Source organism: Camelus bactrianus, chromosome 20, assembly GCF_048773025.1.
Source record: "Camelus bactrianus isolate YW-2024 breed Bactrian camel chromosome 20, ASM4877302v1, whole genome shotgun sequence".
Lineage (NCBI taxonomy): Eukaryota > Metazoa > Chordata > Mammalia > Artiodactyla > Camelidae > Camelus > Camelus bactrianus.
The window spans coordinates 7,434,487-7,451,498 of NC_133558.1; the positions used below are offsets into that span (position 1 = coordinate 7,434,487).

The window sequence follows — 17,012 nt, forward strand, 5'->3', positions numbered from 1 at the left end:
TTGCTCTTCCAGGTCTTCAGAAAGTCTGCTAAATGGGGAACCACGATCCAGTTTATAGCAGGTCTAGACCCTGCAATTCAGTGTTTGCAAAGTGTGGTTCATAATCCCTTGAATTCGGAATCACTGGGGTGCACAATGCAAAAGCAGATTACCAGGCTTCCTCCCAGCCTTGAAATCCTAATCTCTAGGAGTTTGATTTGGTAATCTCAGTTTTAATAAACTCCCCAGGTGGTTCATATGCATAGTGATGTTTGAGAACTCCTACTCTAGATTTACCCTGTCAGGAGTAGCAATAGGAAAATTACCTGTACGGTATCCTTTCACTGTAAAAAGTCTGTTCTCTTAATTCATGGGTAATGTAGCTGCTTTTAAATGTAAAAGATATGTAAGTACTTAGAGTAACGGGAGGATTTTTAACTGGTTGGATTGAATGAGATACAGAAAAAAACTGAAGGAGTTTCAAAAATACTTTGCATTTGATCATTCATATTGAATCTCTTTCTTCATCCAAATCAGTTTTTTTGTAATTTTGACTTCATGTCACTTTTTAAAAATGCTGCTGCACAGGCCACATTCCAGAAAGGGAATTCAGAATCTCCAAGGGTGGGACTCAGACATTAGTACTGGGATTATGGATGGCCCATGAGTCTGAGTTGGCTTGATTAAGACCACAGAGAAGATTATTTTCAAGGCTGTAGAGGCAAAGCCAGTGATTAAGAAGACACTGGATCTGACATAGGAGAAAAATCCATTAAATTTTTGAGACCTGGTCTGTGTCCTTTACTGAAGTCCCCACCATCATTTCTAAAATATCTCTTTATTCCTGTATACCTTTTCAAATCTCATTTTTCTGAGACCCTTAAGGCAGATTTCATAGCTAATTAACATATTCTAATTTCCCAAGGTCATAGTCACACCAGAAATCAATTTTTTATTTTTCATGAATTGCTATACACTCATCCAATTATATTCTTACCACAGAAATATATATAGATGTATGTATTTAAATTCACTATACCCACTCTAGCAGATAAAAATCAAAGGAAAAGAGCCTGCTTTTCCCAAATCCACTGTGGGAGGCTGAGGGTGTTAGAAGGATAACATTCCTGTCGACCTAATGGCCTTCATGAGCTCAGCAGTGTAAAACTATGTGGGCACAGGTATGGGGCCGAATGTTCTAGTACTTCCTTTTTCCTGGTGACAGACTGTCACAGCATTACAGCTGAACTGTGGCTCGATTAATTGATTCAGAATGATTCCTGTTGAGCAATTGTCTTCTCTAAAGGAATGCCAGTGCAGTCAGCTAGCAACTGTCACGTCATATCAAGTATGAATTATGCTGTATAATGGGTTCAGGTGCTCATATAAATTGACTGTCATAAAATCCTTGTGTGTGATAATTCAGTGAAATCATCTCATTCAGATGATGAAAACAAAGGAGCAGAATAGTGACAAGAGAAATGAAGGTGATAACCTCCACAATGCTGACAAGAAAGCAATGTCTAAAAACTGCTGCTAATTTATTATTCACTCAGCTCGGGAATTAGCAGCCCCCCCACCCCCACCCCGCCAAAATATTCTCAGGCTCGGTGATGATGTTATGACGGAAGACAAAGTAGAAAACTCTCCTGCGCTGTCAGTGTGAATTGATTACAGCCAGTTGTCATGAGTATCAAAATATGTATGAAAATATATTATTGTGTGAATCCTTTGACACCAGTTATTTTCACTTCTAGGAATTTACCCCAAGGAGATACGTCATAGTGCAAAATATTATATGCACAAGAGTCTTCACTATATCATTGTTTAGATTAGAAAAAATTGCAGAACAACATAAATATTTACAGCAAAGGGTTATATATGGGACATGTCTGTAAGGATCTATGAAAACATTAAAATGAGGAATAAATTATAAACTGACATGGAAAAAAGTTCAATAGTGACTATAAATAAAATACATAGAACAGTATAAATAGTTACACTCCATTTATACAAAATGATATGCATGTATCTACATGTGTATATAAAATAGGGAAATGTCTGAAAGGATGTTCATTGAAATTTTAATAATGGTTTCCTCTGAATGGCAGAATCTAGGGTGATTTTTACTTTATGTTATTTCCATGTTGCTTGAATTTTAACAACGAACATTCAGCAATTTTTCAAAAACAAAAAAGCTTTTAAAAAGAAAAGAATATGATAAACTGTATGTGAGCACAAATGAGGCTGAGGAATTTGAAAGTGTTCTTATGATTACACCTCCATTCAGAGATGATGATAATGATGATGATGGGTGAATTGCATAATAATCATGTATGATAGCAAAAACATTAATTTACAATTTATTGAGAGTAGCAATGTGCATTCAGCACCATAAGAAACAATAGTAATAAGCAAACTCAAAACTGAAATTAAATGCGTAAACACAAGAACACCTGCAAGCAGATCACACTAGGGCGATCATGGCCATTTTTGTGGGGAAAATAACCCATGACATGTGAGAACTACAATGTTAGAGTAATGAGCATGGTTTAACACAATTTAGGAGAGTTTATCTTGGCCAAGGAAAAGCTTTCTGGAGGAAATGGATGTGAGAGGTGAATTTAAAAGTGTGAGTTAGACAGCTTGCTGGAGAGGAAGTCAAATAGGATATTTCGTAGAGCCCAAAGGAAGGAAGAGGAATATTTTTGCCTCGGGATTTCCAAAGAATAAATGTGAAATGTCTCTCTATTCCATGGTTGCTGCCAAAGTCTGTAGCTGAGCTCTGTCAGACAGTCAAACTTCCCTTAAGATGCCTTGGCAGGTTCATTGTACAGAAACTACTGTGGAGAGAGATCACCCTCAGAAAAATCACATAAGCAAATCCTTTGGGAAGCCTGTGTTGTCTCTTTTCCAACTACGAAGATATTATTGAGTGCACAGCACAGCGGAAGCACTAAAGGAATGCTTTGCATTACCATAGAACAGTCTTATAGGTAGTCTGAGCCTGTATTGACTTGAATGATGTTATTTAGAGGGTGTCAAGCAGTTCTTGTCCCCAAATAATCCCTGGCTGGTCCTCAGAACCTGAAACTCCTTTAAATATTTATTTCATTTTGTTGATGTTATTGCTTCTCTGGAAAAGGGGCAATAAAATAACTCTCTATCAGCCAGTAATGACTTATCATGGTTTCCATTATCAGAAAATAGAATACCCAGGGACTAAAATATAGTAAAAATATTTTGATGGAGTTGGATGGCACTGGTCAGTCCTTTGGGTGCTACCCAGCTAGGCCTGTTGGAGAACTATAATGTCAGGTAGGTAGGTATAGCTAAGACTGTTTATTAAAATATATAATGTTTTAATATAGAAAACATGATTTTTAATTGAGTATGTATGTATATAATACAAGTTTGCTCAAATGTTGAAAGCAGACAAATGACTTTTGCAACTCATACCCAGGTACAATACTTACCACATTTTGTAGGTATTTATTTTGTATAATATCACAGTTGTGATTACTCTTTACCTTCTCTTCCAGTTCGTAAGTTCCATGAGGGTTAGATCACTTCTGCTTGGTTCCCCTCTGTACTCCCAGCAGCTCCTGGCCCAGCGCCTGGCACATAGTAAGTGTTCAGTAATATTCAGTGAATCAAAGTAGAATGAATGGGACACTAGACAAAGACCAAATACTCAAGGAGTAAGAGTTGAGAGAAGGAATTTGCTGGAAAGAGAAGCCCCAAAGTGGAATAACCTACTTTGCAGTTTTGTCTTGGGTTTGAACTAAATATATATCATCTTGATCTTTTAAAGATCACTGTCACTTTCTCTTCCTGTGTTACTTCTAGTTTTTCCTGCTATGCTACTTTGGGATAACAATTACCCTTCTCCTACAAAAGGTGAATTAAATTTACAGAGTAGAACTCCAAATGGTCAGAGTCAAAGAAAATGTAAGTCTATTCAGCAATGGTAGTTCTTAACTTTCCTTTTGGATTTGTATTAGCTGTGTATAATTTTTTTAAATATTCCTCTTCCTTCATTTTCTAACATTTTACCTTCAAATTTTTTACATTAAATATTTAACAGTTAATTTCCTGTATCTTAATAATGTAGATGTCAATTTTTTCTATACTTTGAATCACCTATCAGTACCAGAAAATAATTATTCCCATTTAGCATACCTTTATTCCCTGCTACATTATCTGGAAAATGATGAGGCGAGTGGTAAGGAACTGCAGAAGTGTTATCTGTGTCATTAGTCACCCCTTACCCAGTACAGGGATTCCTTTACCTAACAAATATTTATTGAGTGCCTACTCTGTGCTGGGACCTGGCTTTTAGTGCTGAAAACACAGCTGGGAACTAAACAAAGTCCCTGAGAGCTAACATCCAAATCTGCTCAGAGCTAGTTCTCTTAAGATTGAGGTACATTTGTTATATAAAAGTTTGTTAAAATATGAAAAATATAACAGCCTCTTAAATGTAGTACAACTGGGCTTTATTTACATTTCCCAATTCAGAGATTAAAACAATAAAACAAGCCCGTGTCATAATCATCACACATCTAAGTGATTAGTCATCATGCTCTGGACAGGAGGCACATTTACTAACCTAGAGATGGCTAGTAGCAGGATTTGTATTGAATCTGCACACCCTCTTAGTGGAAAGTGACTCACGGTGCCCTGTCTCCAAAGCCAGTTGTGAAGAGGATGCTGCCAACATTCCAGTGCCCAGGATGTTGTCAGTGGGAGACAAGAAGACACAGGTAACATTCCTTCTTTTAAATTCCTCACTCTTAGCGCTGAGTCTCTGAGTTTATCCCAAGGGCTGTGAAATTGGAGAAAAGGAAAAATTGTCCTAAGTTTCCCTCATCTGCCCCCATTCCCACTCACAGCTTTCAACAGGAAATAGGAGCCCTTTGTATTTATGCTTTCAATATCCGCCATCCCTGGTGTCTAGGTAGAAGCAGACCCTGAGAAAAGACATTGAGTCTTAGTGGTTTATTTGGGAGGTGATCCCCGGAAATGAATCAAGGGATTGAGGCAGTGAGATAGGAAAGGGAGGAGTCAGCGAGTTCCCACTCTTGCTGCAGCGTTTCCTGCCAGTGACCCAGCCTGACGACCTGATGTGCTGACAGGTGAGGGAGCTAGACCTTCACACGCCACGTAAGATGGCCTCCGCGCCCTGTAGGCCTCCCCTTTCCTCGCAGGGGGAGACTGGGGCTGGCTGGTGACTTCCTTTTATCCATAAAAGGTGGTAGAAGTGAGGCTGGGCAAGTTCTAAGCCAGGAAGAGACCCAGAAACCTCCATTTTCACACTCTCTGAGGAAGCCAGCTGCCATCCTGTAAAGAATCTAGGTTCAGGTACTAAATAATGAGATGTGTGTGGAGAGAAAGAGGCCACTTAGAGGAGTATCCAGGTACCAGTCATGTGAAGGAGGCCTTCGTGGGCCTTGCAGCCCCTCAGCTGAGGCAGCTGAGCCAGTGCCCCAAGGCCAGCTGAGCTCTGCCCAAATTTCTCACCTGCAGAGTCATGAGAAATAATAACAAACACTTGTTTTACAACAGTGGCTGGCTATTATTTTAGGAAGCTTGGCTGTCTGATACACACACCAGCTCTGGTCGGTTGTTGGGTGAGACTTGCTCCCAGGAGTGTTAATTTCTTGGCACTTCTGGCCTGTTTCATAGATGGGCAAAGCAGGCTTCACTTACTGAGAGATCGTTTCAGAAAAAGCAAGGCAGGTTCTCGTGGCCTGTGGATGTCAGGCCAGTGTGCACTGAGGTGGCAGAGGCACAGGGGTGTGAGCAGGGGACCGATAGCCTTGGCTGCACCTGAGCACTGTTGCTTACTGGGTATCACAGACCTTCTGACAAACTGGGTCTTTTACGTTTCCTCTGAATCCAGAGCACTCTACTGCTTCTGTTGTCAAAACGTAGGCCTTCCTGTTGGCCACCTGTGATCTGAGTGTTCCTAGGAAAATTCTTGCTTCCCTAGAGATTAAAAACTGCCTTTTCACTACACCTGATCTATTGAAGCTTCTAAGATGCCTGTTTCTTTCCTAAGACATTTAAAATTTCTATGTCTGTAGGTTTAAGGAAGAATAAAACCTAATTCAGCAGAAAGTAGTGTCTTCGGTAATATAGAATGTGAGAGAGAGAGTGTGTGTGTGTGTGTGTGTGTGTGTGTGTTGTGTATGTTAGTAGAGCAAAGAATTCTAAACAAAAGAATACAGTCTCTTCTCAAGTAGTTCGAAGTCTACAAAGAGACAGAAACCAATTAGCAAACAGTTGCCATCCAGCAACATTATTAAGATAAAGTCATTCTCCAAATGTGCTGTCCTACTGGATAAAAGTAATGTTCCATCTAAGATGGAATGCCTGTTATTTTCCTTGTTTTTCTGTTGGTGGCGATGAGGTCACCCAAAGGACCCAGTCTCTCCCCTCGTTGCCCTGGTAATCAAAAGCATGTAATTAAAAGCTCACTGGTGACAGCAATGAATGTGGTTCTGTGACCCAAGAACAGTTTTTTCCTAAGCAAAGCTCATTAGACCACATTAAATCCACAATAGGTTTAAATTCACAAAGTGTACACTGGAATGATCATAAGCAGAGAGTTTTAAGCAGAGAATTCCCGAAAGGACAGAGGAGGTTTAAAACCTGTGTTTTTAAAATGTGAGGACTCTGAGTAGAGCTTGAGTTTTCCTACTGCTTACACAGAGCAGGGTTCCTTGTAGAGGATCCTTGTAAGGGGAGGAGCCAATTATGTGAGGTTGTTGCCTGGGAGGAGAGAGAAAGATGAGAAATGGCTCAGCTCAGTATGGCTGGATTGGAAATACCCTACTGCTGGATCACATTTTTGTCTAGATGATCAAGCCAAGTCACAGTTTATTCTGTATTTTCTGTCACCTAATCCTCTGGTTCAGATCCCTGGTCCAAAGAATGGGATATATGTGATTTTTTTTTGAGACCCTGAAATGTCAGGACTTGTTCATTTACTTCTGTTACTGAGACAATCACCCACATACCTTCTTTAATTTAAAGAAATTATGGAGAGAAAGAAGCTGTGTAAATTCCACGTAACTTTTATTTTAAGGGGGGCAGGTAATTAGGTTTATTTATTTATTTATTTTCACGGAGGTACTGGGGATTGAGAACCCAGGACCTCGTGCATGCTAGCCATATACTCTACCACTGAGCTGTACCCTCCCCTGGTCCACATAACTTTTAAAGTAGACTCAAATTCTTCTGTTTTGACCAGGCTTTGGGTCATCTCCCTAAACCTCCTCCCAAATGCTCTGAGAACTAAGCCCTAAAGCAGCCCATGGAATTTTCCCCCTGCCAGATGTTTGCCGAGAGGACAAAAAAGGAGGGTGGCGAGTGGGCCGAGCAGACACGGCAGCTGGTTGTCCGAAACCCAGACAGCTGTAACCGAACCAGCAAAGGACAATGGTGGATTGCTCATGGAAGCTGGTGCATAATGAGGTGGCTTCACACCCTCCCAGGAGCAAACCTGCTGGACTTGGAGCAGAGTTTTTAAACTCGTAGCCTCTGTGTTCCTACCTGAATAAAGAGGATGATAGTAGTCCCTGCCTTGAAGAGGTGTTGTCAGAATACGTTGCACGGTGTCTGTGATAAAAGAGCACACATCGAATGCTAGCTCTTCTCAGTTGTCACTGGCAGCCTGCACAGGCAGTGTGGGCCATTCCTAACATGATGTGCTGTCAGGAGGACTGGTATATGTCTCCACACGCAGAGATTTTCCCAGTCAGCCCTTCTTGATGCCTGAAGTTCCTTATTAGAGAACTCTGGTTTCTTAAGAAATGTCCTTTGTTAAAAATGCAGCTTAGCGGATCCTGAAATGCCTTGTAATGCTTCCCCACTCCCATGAATGTGTTGTGTGCAAGACACGCCCCATCCTGGGGGTGGGTGCCCTGGGATCCTCAGGACACACGTGCTGCCCTGTTTTGGTGGGGCAGCAACCTCCCTATATGTATCAGTGCATAAGCATGGCACAATGCTGTGTGTCCAAAAATTGGGCTTCAGGGGGGCTATGATTCACCTGAAGTTAAATGCACAGTTGTCTTGGTGCATTTGTGAGCTCTGGGGGCTGGAGGATCCATAGCTTTCATTGGATTCTCAAAAGGCTCTGTAACTAAAGAACTCCTGTAGTGGAAACAGCAGTCAAACCAGCCATCCACAGCCTCTGTCAAGCGCAGCAGGTTTGTGGGGCCTGGAGAGATCCCAGAGTGTGTTCCAGCTGGGGATGGAGGAGACAAGTGGACAGTCAGATAGGGCCGGGACACTCTGCTGTGTCAGTGTGAGAGCAGACAGGGCGAGAGCCAGACCCACCCCTGTTGACTCACGGCTTGCTTCTGGAAGCTGCCCTGAAGGGAGCACGCAGATAGAGGTTCCAGTAACTGTCTCAGCTCAGGAAGGGCTTGGCCTGGGGTTAGGGTGAAGCCTCAGGACTCCCAGCCGTGGTGTAACCCTGGGCCTCGGGGGTTCTGAGTTCTGACAAGGGATTACCCTGGAGGTTCCTTAAAGTCTCTGTCTATTCTAAAGTGAAATCATTCTAATGAGTCCTTAGGTTTTCCTCATTGAGTATCTCTTCGTCATTAAATATTTCTCCCTGCCTGAAGCTTAAGTAATATGGGGTAGAATTGTCAAGTAAAATACAGGGCCCCTAGTTAAATGCAAATTTCAGAAAAATAATGAATAATTTTATTTTATACGTCCCAAATACTGCCTGGGACATACAAATGCTATAAAACCACTCACTATTTACCTGAAATTCCCATTGACTGGGAGTTCTGTATTTTTATTTGCTAAATCTGGTGTTATGGGCTGAATTGTGTCCTCCCAAAATTCATATGTTGAAGTTCTAACCCCCCAGGACCTCAGAAAGTGACCTTAGATGGAGATAGGGTCTGTGAAGAGGTAATTAAGTTAGAATGATGTCATTGGGATGGGCCCTAATCCAAATGACTGGTATTTGGACAGGTACAGAGGGAAGACCATGTGCAGACAGGGAGAAGAGGGCCATCTGCAAGCCGAGGAAGAGAGGCCTCAAAAGAAACCAGAGCTGCCAACACCTTGACTTCCAGCCTCCAGAGCTGTAAGAAAACAATTTTTTGTTGTTTAAGCCACCTGGTCTGTGGTATTCGCTATGGCACCTGTGGACAAAGAATGTTGTCCGTCATCAAGCCATCAGCACTACAGACACCCCCAGCGGTGCGCCCTGAGGGGAAATCGGGATGGAGAAAAACAGGATAGTGGCCCTAGATGGTTAAGATTCATATCAAAGGAATAATTTCAATAAGCCCAGACTCTTGCATCTTCCCATACATAGGAAAGCAGTAAAATCATTAACTTGAGAGGTCTGGTTTTTGTGATTAGCAGTAATCTTCTGGTGTTCAACTACATGAGTTTTGGAGTTTTTTTCAGCAACAACTCCTGTATATCCTGGTTCCTCCCTTACCTCTTGGGAACAATTCCTCGTCGCTATCAGAGAGGCTCTCTCCTGAGCTATAGTTCTCAGTAAGGTCCCTGAATGAAACATAACTCTCAAGTTTTAGGTTGTGCAGTTTTTTTCCAGTTGACACATCCCTAGCAGTCTAACATCTAGCAACCGTATTTGGCAAGCACAGTTCAACATTATGAATACTGAGTTAAGAACAAATGTGAAGATTTATTAGAATGAGAAAAGAAATCACAGCAAATTACCAGAAACTTGGAGATTTGAGTCCCATTTTCAGAGACCCCCTTAGGCAACTAGAACACCCTGCAGCTCTGGAACTGAGAGATCCCTGCAAGTGGAGGCTCTCATGCTTGAGCTCGATTAACACTGTGGTCCGTTTAGATCTGCTAGAGGTTTACGTCTTTTCTGAAGCCTTCTCTGTTGATTTTCCTGGTTTCACTTGGTTTTCATGGCAGTCTCAAATTACACAATTGGGTAATTTTGTAACTCTGTCTCTTCATCTTTTAGTTTTTAGTCTCTTTTCTCTCTTCTGAGGGTTAGGATTTTTAGCTCTTCAATTGCATGTAAAAACAGATCTTAATGTTTGTAAACTGTAAGTTTTTCAAATAAAAACTATTTTAGAAACATTATTTTAACTATATGGGAAACTTTGGTAACTTTTCATGTTTGTACATTTCATGAAGTCTAAAAGAGAGACAAGGAATAATGTAATTTTCTTTCACATAAGAGACTGCTATGGAAACATTTGATTTTGGCTATAGCCTGCAGATTTATAAAGATACGTACATATATAAATGCATATGTGTATGTGTATATTTAATATATTTCTGAATGGTACACAGAATTATTCTGAAGTACAACTAAGTATGCTAATTTGATTGACAAGTAGGACATTATTCGAAAAAATTGTTCTGTCATAACCATATACAAAAATTCTTTGTGGACAAAATATATGGATATTTAAATATCATATGTGAAGGGCTCAAGAAAGACATTTCTTTTTCATTTTGAATTTACACCATTAGGTTCAATTTTTTTTTATTGAAAGAGGGTATTTTTGAGGATTATTACATAGATTTCATATTGGCATACCAGCCAATGTTTTTGACCTGGAAAATTTTAAATCTCTTCCTATTAGCACTAAATACTGACTTAAATGTAGTATGATAGAAAATTAAAAGTATAATATTATAAAAGTATAATGACTATTTTTTAAAAAGTAATTTAAGACGGCTGATACAAGCAGTGGGGAGCAAGAAGAATGGAGAACAAGATAAGCAGTTGGAAACACGGATGAAATACCAAGAAATGAAACCTAATTAGCAACTTTTGAAAAATGGTCTGAAGGAAGTTGTGTAACATATTAATGGAAACACAATGGTAATTAAATAAACTAGCTTACCATTCCGGCTATATCAGTCTTGTAATGCCACGATTTGTGCAGCTATTTGCTTGCTTTTTCCCTCCAAAATATTAGTGATGGTACATTGGTGTGTGTGTGCGTGTGTGTGTATGCACACGCTCACACACAGGTGCACGTGGGTAGTAATGGTGTTGGTATACTAGAGTACATGTTTGTGTATTGTGAATTATGTAACCATATTTGTAGGGCTGGTGGTGAATACCACGTAACGGCTGTAACTACTTCAGGATATTCATCTTGCTATTTATTGTATAAATTCTAATTATAGTTAAGAATTACTAAGGGTTTCTTTTACTGAAATATTTAACAAGGAATAGAATTGCATTACTGTTTAATTTTTAATTCTGCCTTTCTTTTTGAAAAGGCAATTAATTAAAATGCCCAGTAGTTATTTTTACTATTTAAAGGTTTTCACTTTTTCTTTTTACTTTAAATCAGCTTTTTTCCTGTGCAGATAATTATGCAAGTATCTTCCACGCATGCATATTTAATGCTTGTGATCTTTTTTCTTGAAATTGAGTATGAAACTGCTGGCTAACTGCTACCTGTGCATACAACTGTAGTTTGGGGCAAGTGAACATCAAATACTTCCTCACCGAAGGTCCTTTTCCTTATTGTCTGACCTAAAGTTTCTTTACAGCCCAAAGTTACCAAAAATAGCCCCCTCTTCTTTTAGGAATATTATTCCTTTACTTGCCATGCTGCTCATTTACCTGTGTTTACTCTGAATGTAGCTGCCTCAGGTTTGCTTGGTTATTATTCAGTAGCCATTTGTTGTGGTTTGATGCCATTATATGTTCAAAACTCTTCTTAATTACAGTTATTTCAACTCACTATATAACAGATTTTTAAAATATTCTATTATTGTCCAACTTTACACAATGTATCTTACCTTAAATTAGTTACAGTAAATGATGCTTCATGGAAAGGCTCATACATACGTTTAGCTGAAGGCAGGGGTTGCAGAATACATTTTCCCATCTTTTGGAAGTGTGCAGAAACCTCATTGTAAGGTAGCTATTTGCACCCACAAAGACACATTGTTTCAGTAATCAGTCATAAAAAGAATGCATTGTATAGCATTTGAACAGTAAAATGAAAACTGCATTTCACAGTAAGAGAAAGTGTATGTCAGTCTTGAAAACATACTAGCCTGGTTTGTTTGTTGTGCTTTTTTTCCAGATGCAAAAAAAAAAAAACCCTTTTGAATGGATTAAAGATGCTTGGAGGAGTAGGGAAGAATAGGTGAAGAATCTGAATGCTTTCATGGCCATCAGACTGGTAAAATGTTGATATTTGACCATTCTAAGTATAAGAGGGCTCTTATACATTTCTGGTGGGAGTACAACTAGATCAACCAGGCTAGAGATAATGTGATGATACTGAGTCAAGTTGAGGATGCTCATATCCTAGGCTCAGCAATGTTACTCCTAGGTATATGCCGTAGGGAACTCTAGCTTATATGTACAAAGAAATGTGTACCAGAAGGCTCATTAAAGCTAATTTTGTAATGTTCAAATAGAGTACTGAATGAATACTGAAATTAGATGTATAAAAACATTTAGTATATTCATATAATGTAATACTATATAGCAGTCAATATGAATAAACTAGATGGATTAATATAGACTGATCTCTAATATAATATTTGAAGAAGAAAAGCAAGTTACAGAAGGATAGGCTCAATGCCTTAGCATTTATGTAAAGCAAAAATAAAAATTGAGTGTGCACACAAAGACTTGTAGTTAAACTATAAAAATGTACAAGGGAAACAAAAACATGAACTTAAGGATAGTGATTATCTCTGGGAAAAAAGGAGGGAAATGAGTTTAGGTACATAGAGAATGTTACCTGTACCTATATAGATATAAATATGTAATGTATAATTTATTTTTTTAAAAATAATACCTAAGCAAGGCAGTGTTCAGGAAGAACATGAAGTGATCTCCTTACTGCAAATGAATGAAAGAATAATAAATAAATTTAAAATATATACAGATGAAAATAGATACTATTGATAATGGTACATACATTAATCGTCATATACGTAGTACAGTAGAAATGAAGGTGAAGATTGCTAAGCCTGCTAAAAATTTGATACTTTATTCACTAGATTTTAACCTGGGTAGACTGTATTCAGTTGTGAAAGAGGAAAAAAAGAAAACAGTGACATCCTGGAAATACATTATCATGCATCATATCTCAAAGGTAAGTAGTAGTAATAATTTTTTAGAAATTTAATTTTCTGAGACTAATGCTTCCTTATTAACAGAGGAGCCTCTGTTGATTTCTTCATATTTGATTTTCAGATCTACTTTTGGTAACCTTCATGTAAGGAATAAAAAGAATTATTTTGTCACAAAATCTTAATAAGTACGCTAAAATAATGATCACACTCCCCTGTTTCTCCTTTTTCTTCCCTCATCCTGTTGCATCGTCAGTATTCACCCAGGCACACAAGCCAGACACCCTGGGCCCCAGGCCCCACCCTTTCCACCTGCCCCCACCACATGGGACAGTCATCCTATTGATTTTGCCCCCTGCAGCCTCCACTTCTACTGTGTCACCTTAGGCACCAGCAGCATTAATTTACTTGCAGAAAAGCCCACCAGGCTGTCCACACTGTTCCTCAGTCTGGCCAACCTCCTCCACTTCTCCCCATTTGTCTGCCAGCCTAACTCCAAGCTCACCCAGGTGGCTCTTTACTTTTTGATGCTTGTGAGCTTCCCTCTGCTGCATCATAGTGTATGTTGTGGTCTTTCCTTTCTACTGAACCTGCCCTCCCTGAGGGCAGGAGTGACATCTGATGCTCCTCTGTCCCCCATGTCTAATGCATTACATGAAGCAAGTAGTGTGTACCCGATAAACTGAACTGAAATGAGTAATGACTGATAACCCACATTTAGTACAGACTGCTAATTAAAAAGTACATAGTTATAAATAAATAAATAATACAATAATAAATAAATTTTTTTAGAAAAGCAGGGAGGGTATAGCTCAAGTGGTAGAGTGCATGCTTAGTATACACCAGGTCCTGGATTCAATCCCCAGTCCCTCCTGTAAAAATAAATAAACCTAATTATCTCACACACACCCACCTCTGCTAAAATAAAATAATTAAATAATATAATAATAAATAAAAAAATTTTTAAGTATATTGCACTATGCCCTTGGCAAAATCCTTACCCAAGAACAATTAATTCTCCAGCTGAGTCCTAACTGATTTTCTGTTGTCATTTTAACTCCCCATCACCTTCTGGGATTTTCCTTTTTTCCCTCCTCTCCCTCTTTTAGTCCACCCTCTATACTCTTCTGGACTGAAATAGTTATTTTCTTGTACCTGAGCTGATTTTTCACACAGTTAACTCGATGAGTATACTCTGAGTATTGTGCTGAGTTTTCTAGAGCTGCACTTTTTTGTACTTCTAATTTGTAACTATGCAAATCTAAGGCATGTTCGAATTTAAGGAGGTTCATTAGCTTATAATGTTTACTCTGCAAAGTGTTTGCCGTAAATGAAAAAATAACCTCCCCCACTGACTCCCTGTATGTTGCTTCAGGACTGTCATTAGATACACACCCCCACTCTCAGTGTAGGAACCTGGAATTTAGGTTAATTAATCCTTTCCATTTCTGGGCTACAATGGGGCAGACATAGCTGTGAGTGGCAAATTACACAGTGATGTAACTTGTATGTCCCATTTTGGAAGGTCTTATCTGTGAATATGTCACGATACTGTATACTATTGCATCACCACCCACCAACACACACAAACATGCACACACACACGTACACGTATTGTGAGTTCTCACACTCCATAAGGCGTAAGTTCATCCATATCCAATACTTATTTGACAAGCTAAATCTAACTGCTTGGATTAACACCATCTCCAGTGATTAATCAAAACCACCCTTTTCCCAAAGTGAGTCATGTCCCCAGGTAGTCAGTATGTCACACATTCTACCACCATCTGTACCAATGTCTAGATTCCTTTTATTATTCCTAGAAGGTGCAGACTTTTTGAAATAAAATTTGTCTTGAAAGAGTAAGCATGAGACTAAACTCAATTTATGAAGATTATTTAACACACAGACATTTGCAAAGGAAGACTATTCACATGCAGCTCCAACAACATGTTTCTTTTTGAACATTCATCATTCATAAAAGCTAAGTATTAAGAACTATTATTGGTAAGTTTTGTTCACATAGAAAAATGTTCCAATTTATCTCTCATAAAATCCTGTCCATTTAAGAACCAAGAATCAAGGTGGAAAGAGATGGACAAACTATCCAGCGGTTCTCAAAATGTGTGCTAGGCATCCCCACCACCTTTTGGGGGGCCCACAAGGTCAGAGCTCTTTAGATAGTAATACTGAGATGTTATTCACCTTTGTAAGTCTCACTGTCCCATGTGTGTATGGTGCTAGTTCCCAAAGGCTACATGACCTGTGATATCACGATCAACGTATTTGACTGAATGAAGAGAAGATATGAGAATCCAGCTCTTTACTCAGGCCACACATTAAGGAGATTTGTCAAAATGCAAAACTTTGCTATTCTTCTCCCTCATTATTTTTGTTTTGGAAAATAGTTATTTTTTATTTTAAAAATATTACTTAGGTTGATGAAATGATTTATTTTTGTTATTTTAAATGAGTTAATAAGAAAATATTGAAATTTTTCTCTTTTAATTTCTGATACAGTAAATAAATATTGGTAGATACAACCTGCACTTTAAAAATCTCTCTGAGATTTCCTAAGACCAAAAAGTTTGAGAAGGGCTGAACTATATAAATAGGTGGGTACGTTAATGTCAACTTGGAAATGTTCTCCCCTAAAAAACATTTTTCAAAACAGTGTTTCAAAAGATGTGTTCCATGACCCAGAGGGGAGTTTTCCATACAGAAGCCTCTTGGTTGGCTATCAGTTGGCTGCACCTGGGCTAGTTTCCACCCCACCTTATCTTTAACATCCTCTGTAGCTCTCTTTAGGCAAACAAAGCAGAAGGGGCTTGGAGGGGGCCTGCAGGCCCCACAGGAGTTATTCTTGGAAAAGGCTTTCCCTGAGTTCTGGGCCTCCTCAGAGCTTTAGCTCTTAAAGCAAGTGCCTCCAAAGGAGGCATTTTTTGCCTCCTGTCTAAACCTCATCCTATTTGAGCTCTCTTGGGAGTAAAAGCAGCCATCTGAAATATATATCTGATTTCTGACTATATCAGAATTACCTGGGACGCATTTTAAATATAAAGACTCCAGGCCCCAATCCAGACCTAAGGAATCAAAAGCACAGGGCTGAGAGGAGCATGTCCATTCTCTTTGACAGACTCTCCCCATGATCCTTGGCATGCAGTCTCCAGGAGGCCACTGTTGAGGTGCAGGTCACCCAGAAAAGAAAGGAGGGTCCCTGTTGAGGGTATCACCTTCACACAGGAGCACAAAGCAGGCAGCATGTGCCTTGAGACACAGGGAAGCCCCTGGCTGGGGCAGCGCCCAACACCTACCAGTGAAGTCAGGCCTGCGCAGGTGCCCAGGCACACAGGGTCTGACGAGGAGAGGAGAGCCAGGTGCCACAGGGCCTTGGCGGAGAGTATATGGGTTCAGAATGGTGACTGATGAAGAAGAAGAGAAAGAAAGGGAGATGAAGAGGGGGAAGTATCATGGCAAGAAGAGGAAGGTTCCAGCAGTTAGGGTCCAAAAGTGCTGAACTATGATTTTCCTCCCACAGTTTTGATTAGAGCCAGCCCTAAGCTTTGGTGGAGTCAAGAGCCAATGCAGACTTGATAAGCCCCCAAAAGTCTTGCTCTGATTCAGACTCAGAAGATATAAACAGAATTTTAAAAGCCAGAAAGAGTGATCACATAAATAAGACCTAGAAAGATCATGTAAATAGGCACTAAAATGGGCTTGGAAAAAAATCAGATCTAAATGAAAGCCTTTCACATGCAGTGTTTGGAGGAGGAAAGCCTCTGTCTGCATATTCTTCCAGCTCAGGGTCCAGGAAGCAGGAGGCAGAGGAAGAAGACACTAGGCCTGGTTATTTACCATTACCCATTGCTGGGCCCATTATAAAAAACCCATCCAGAAATAACCCAAGAGTGTTTATAGCCTTTATTAGTCTTTGCTGTTAGTTACTG

General features: G+C 39.6%; 1 protein-coding gene across 6 annotated transcripts in view; it reads left to right on the top strand.

Moving 5' to 3' along the window:
* HIVEP1 (HIVEP zinc finger 1) overlaps positions 1 to 17,012 on the top strand; it is a 248,786-nt gene that overhangs the window by 35,380 nt on the left and 196,394 nt on the right. For all 6 annotated transcript variants that reach the window (XM_074348113.1, XM_074348102.1, XM_074348106.1 and 3 more), the window contains 5 exons: positions 3,522 to 3,606; positions 4,675 to 4,745; positions 8,980 to 9,094; positions 12,063 to 12,161; positions 12,994 to 13,088. The gene's annotated coding sequence lies outside the window, so the exon portion shown is untranslated. The remainder of the gene's footprint in view (positions 1 to 3,521; positions 3,607 to 4,674; positions 4,746 to 8,979; positions 9,095 to 12,062; positions 12,162 to 12,993; positions 13,089 to 17,012) is intronic.